We start from the raw sequence: 6,077 nt of genomic DNA on the forward strand, positions 1-6,077 counted from the left end.
ACGATCATCTAGATGACAACTGCTGTTACACTTCAGGCCACATGTACCGGTTTTACAGGCTGCTGCTCCGATCACCTGCACCTGGAGATCTGGATATGTGAATAAAGAACAGAAATGCCATAAATTATAAACACAAACATTTGTAGAAGTGTTTCCAAGATATTTAACATTTTAAATTAAATGAGTCTTCCAATGAAAATGTTACCTGTGACGCTCAAAGTGACTCCAGCTGAACCAGTATATTTCCCTCCTGGATGGTTCGTTGTGAACCTGAACTTGTACTCGGCTGAGTCTCTCTCTCTCAGGTCTGTGATTCTCAGAGTGCAGTCGTTCTTATCACAACGATACTGCACACGACCTGCGTACTCTGAGTCTGTTCTCAGATCCACAGGTTCATTATTACTCAGTTTAGCAAACCACAGTATTTCATCAACTGCAGTATCAACATTATTTATCCTGGATGGGTATCTGTAGGTGCAGTTTATGTCCACTGTTGATCCTTTTACGGCACAGATGTGAGTAGAAGTGTAAGTCACTCCCCAGTCATTCTGACCCTGTACCACTGTAACACAGAGCACATCAGAAACCACAATCAGATTTATAACATCAGTTCATAATGAGTTAATCAGACATTAAGACAAGATATGTATCATAGTACTAACATGCTTTTGGTGGCAAGACAATCTGGACCAGTTTCAACATACAATTATCTGCTGTAATGTGTCATCTTTAATTTCAAGAGGGAACAGTTTTGAGAGTCTGTTCATTCAAAGTCCATGAAAGAAAGATGATGTCAGCTAGACACCCTCATTTCTACAATAACTTCAATGTCTGTAGTAAGCAGAAGAGCTCAATAGTCTGAAACAAGACATGCAGATGTTGAAAGCGGGAAAAGGGACAGACAACTTGAATTACTTATGATTAAGTAAGTAAATATATTATATTGTCCAGTGATTGTATCAATGTTTATATATTATATATTCAAATTAATAACACAACATGGAAGTGAAAACAATGCTGTGGGAAACGTTCACTCAAAGGCTCAAAGTTTAGACTTAGATTTATGTTTCTTTACACAAAAAGTGAAGTTTAAATTTCAGTTAATCTCTAATTTTGCAGCTGAAGATGAGAACAAGACATTATAACAAACATGTTTACAATCTTACTAACTGTATGACTGTAAATGCGAAGCAGGCAGGTCTAAGAGAGCCTGATCAGCAAAACATGTTACTGGTTAATGAAGCCTGAAAAAAAGTTATCAGTTATATGATACTTTTTTATCTCATACTGTGTTTCACTCACATTTCACTCTTATCAAGGTGTACTTAGATCTCTTCTGCCCCAGCTCGTTCTCAGCTATACAGTGATACCATCCATAGTCAGAGGGCTTTATGGACTTGAAGACGAGCTGTCGACCTCTTGAGATAAATGTAGTACTCTTTTCCCAGGTATATTTAGCTTCTGGGTTAGCATCACTGCTACAGGTCAGAGTCACTGAACTGCCCTCCTTAATTTCACCAGAAGGCATCACTGACACAGAGGAGGATTTTGGTGCATCTGTAGAAGAAAACAACACTTTGAACATTTAATCCCCAGATGAAGTTGAGTTTTTACAGTGAAACATATTTAAACCTTATAAACTACATTTCCTGTTATGTTGTACATGAGTTTAAAATGTATGTGCCTGCCCGTGTATATGCGTGTGTCTAATCACACAGAAAAAATATGTTGACTTTGTGGACTAGGAGTAGAACTACGGAAACTCAGGGAATAAATAAGCGTGAGATATATTTTAAAGACTGGACTGATGGCTCTGATAGACTATTAATGGTAGAGGTGGGTCAATATAGTTGTTAAAACAAGAAGTTTTGTCTGATTGGAGAGTTACAATATTTCTAAACTGTTAAAACTATTTCTTCTGCAGTAACACAGAGCAGGTTGTATTGTATTGATACTGACAAGCGTAGAGCTCAATGAGAATAACATGGTGTCAATAAAGAAAACATGAAGTCATTGTACAGTACTTTAGATAAAAGGCTTCACAAGATGCTGTTATGTTAGTGGAAGACTGTGAAAAAAACTCACAAACTGGAAGAGAGCGGAAATCCTCATATCCTGTAACAGCACAGGTATAGCTGTCTGCATGATAGAAGATGGATGAATATGAATTAGAGTTTCCTCTATAAAGCTCCTGTCCATTCTGGTACCAGATGTAGGAAGAACGATCAGGTAGACGACAGCTGCTGTGACACTTCAACTCTGCTGAGGAAAGATTGATTGTTGATGGGATCACCTTCACCTGGAGATCTGGATATGTGAAGAAAGAATAGTAATATAATTTATGTTCATACATGCACAAACATTCATAGTGACATTTCAAAGATGTCAACCATTTGAAACAAAGATCTTCCAAATGTTACCTGTGACAGTCAAAGTGACTCCAGGTGAACCAGTATATTTCCCTCCTTGTTGGTTTGTTGTGAACATGAACTTGTACTCAGCTGAGTCTCTCTCTCTCAGGTCTGCGATTCTCAGAGTGCAGTCGTTCTTATCACAGTGATACTGCACACGACCTGCGTACTCTGAGTCTGTTCTCAGATCCACAGGTTCATCATTACTCAATTTAGTAAACCAGATTGTTTCATTAACTGCAGTATCAACATTATTTACTCTGGATGGGTATCTGTAGGTGCAGTATATGTTCACTGCTGATCCTTTTAAGGCACAGATGTGAGTAGAAGTGTAAGTCACTCCCCAGTCATCCTGACCCTGTACCACTGTAACACAGAGCACATCAGAAACCACAATCAGATTTATAACAACATCCAGGGAAAAGAGTTATTATTTATGTTTGTGGAGGTGTTTAAATTCGTAATCCTGCAAAGTAACTAGGAAACAAGTATACAAATATTTACCTTTATTACAACCCCAGAAAAAGGTCAAGGGGAAAAGGGGGCAACAATTGAATCAGCCAGACGAAAGAAAAAACAAGAGGGCAACTTAAGTATACATGGCCTAACCCCCCCAAGAAATTCAATACATTAAACTCAAAACAGACCCCCAAAGTAGGAAGCTGATCAGTGAAATTACACAATAACTGAAAAACACTACTAGTCAAAGGAATATTTTGAATGGCCAACTACTGATTGTAATATGGCACAGCTGCAGTCATCAGCTGAGGGAGGAGGAGGGCAGTAACTTCCTGGTGGAAAGAAAGACAACAGCACCACCCAGAGGAAAAGAAAGTCAGAGAAGAGATCTCAATGGAGTCTCATTCATTTCTCCTCGACAACTATGAGATCTGAAACCATGATGAGACTATTTCCTCCTTGTAAGTTTCAAAGGAGAAAGCAAGTGAGTTTTTGAGATGGTTTAAAGATAGATTTATGTTTGAATATTGCTTTGTCTCTCAGTAGTGTTTTGAAGCTGAATATAATTTACAGTAAAAGAGAGTCAAGACAGTTTACAGTTTGGAAGTGAAGTGAAACTCAATCACACTTAAGTGTAATACAATCCACGTGATACAAATCAACCTATATCTCTTGGCTGGAGAGTTTTAAGGATAGACTGTGTATCACTTAACAGGTCAAATACAAACATGGCGACCTGAGAATGAATGTTTTTTTCTCTCTGAAACTCTCTTCAGTTTGCTCTGAACAAGCTACAATGTACCTGTAGTGTAAATGTAGATATACAGTACCTGACACAGAGAGAAGGAAGACAACAAATGCACTCGCTGCTGCTGTTGAACCCATAGCTGTTCCTCTCATCTCTCTGACTTCAGAGACAATAAAACATGTCTGTCCAAGAAGGAAAAAGACAAGACTTCAATGTAGAAGGACGTTGTCTTCTTAAGATCACGTCTCTCTGTGTTCTGCAGGCAGAAGACAGAAGTCAAGCTGTTAAAAATGAACCTAATTTCCTTCCTCTTTACATTATTAAAAAAAAGAGACTGTAATTGGATGTCCTCCATTTTGTTACCCAGAATGCCGATGGTAGCAGGACACCAAATGAATATGACCTCAGTTCCTTGTTTTATTACTCTTGAATGTAGTGCAATAATTTAAGTAAAGGCATTTTTGCTGAGCACTGACTGTTAATTGTTCCTCCTTGGCTCAAAAACAATGACTTCAGTTTGATCTTTGTTTAATTGAAGAACATTCTGGCACCTTCAATGCACTTACTAAGTGCTTATTCTACCATAGTACCCTGGTGATATGGTTTTTTATTATTATTATTATTTATTTTGTTATTCTGAACTAGCCGAGTATGTAGAAGAAGTTGAGCAGAAGGACCACGAATGGAACCTTGGTGAACTTTTTTGTCCATTCAGATATGTGATTACTTATGGACACAAAATGTCCCCTGTCCTTTAGGTAAGATTCAAACTACTGTGCTGGAAAGTCCCACTCAGTTTTTCAGTCAATTAGGAAAAATGTTGTGGTCAACAGTGTCAGATGCAGCACTGAGATCCATTAATACTAACATGGAAATAATGCCACTAACCTGAACACCTTTACAAGAGCAGTCAGTGCTGTGGTCAAGCTGCTGCTCAGTTAAGTGTGAAAACCACAAAGAAATGCAGAACATGAAGTGTGAGAAACTGTAAAAAGCTGCTAAAATAGAAGAGGTGTCAATAAATGCTCAAAGTGAAGGGCAACTGTTTATAGCTGTAAAAGTTAAAACAGTTGTCCAGCTCTACAGTACAGAGTGCAGAAATTAACAAACAGTGTTCATGCATATGCATGCATAGAAATATATGCATCTAACAATCTATGGAGGGAGGGAGGACAAACCATATCAGCCAGGCCCCACCCCCACCACTCGTGACGCAGACACATCTAAACATCTTATTACAGTGTTCAACAATCAATACTGATGTTATTTTGACTTCATTCAACAGCGATAGCTTTCTAGAAATAAACAGAAGTGAATGTTTGATGTTGTAAGATTTGAAAGTTATTCATCACACATCATCAAACATCAAACCTAAATGTCCTACAATGTAAATGCAGATATACAGTACCTGACACAGAAAGACGGAAGACATTAAAACACATAATGTTCACAACATGTAATAGTCACATCAGTAAACTGTTCTACTCACAGCAGAGAAGGATGTTGTCTGTTGAGTTGCTCGTCGTCTGTAGTCTGTGAGCAGAAGTCAGATATCAGGCTTAAAGTAAATGTGTACATTTCCTTCCTGTTTCTTATTATTATGAATATGCACGAGGAGCCAACGTGACATGATCTATGTTAGAGAGGATAACACATGAGTTTTCGGGTCTTTTAGCAATTTAAAGAGAGAAGAGAAATAATGACACTTTTTTTTATCTCACTCTTTTCATTTCTGGTGCATGTTGAAACACTGAATACACCACTATAAGTTCAAAGAGATGTAGTGCATCTGTATGGGAAGTAAGAAGTCACAGTGTCTGTGAGTGTTTATTTATGAGAACTATGTGTAAATCAGATTATAAAATATTTTACATCTACAGTTGTAAACTCACTCATTCACAATCATTCTGACTGTAACACAGAGCTCATCAGAAATCAGTTCTTCTGCTGTTTAAAGATGCAATGATGCTCTCTATAGTTCATCTCTTTGACCTGTGAACCATGATACAGTTTAACTATCTGCATTTAACCAATTTTAAGTATTAGGAGCAGTGAGTAGCTTTTGTTTATCACCCAGGAAGTAACTCCAGATCTACTGTATGTCAGTGCTTTCATCACAGGAGAATTGACCGCAGGCAGAACACAGAAGTCAAGCTGTTAAAAATAAACCACATTTCCTTCCTCTTTATGCATTCATTTTTTTAATCCTTCATGCTATCTATTAATTGTGTTTTCCATTACTCTGAACCATGTTTCTACCATGTTTCTTATGTGAAGACATTAAGTGAGTTGAATCTTATGATGGTTTTACTATGATATGAGGATATAATTTGCCTCACAGCTACAGTGACATGAAATATCTGGATTAAATTCAGTGTCAGTGTGAGGCACCAATAAATACATCTTCAAGTCTTGATACATTGCACATCAATTAGATATCATAACAGACTGTTGTTTTA

Source organism: Scomber japonicus, chromosome 2 (assembly GCF_027409825.1).
Source record: "Scomber japonicus isolate fScoJap1 chromosome 2, fScoJap1.pri, whole genome shotgun sequence".
Lineage (NCBI taxonomy): Eukaryota > Metazoa > Chordata > Actinopteri > Scombriformes > Scombridae > Scomber > Scomber japonicus.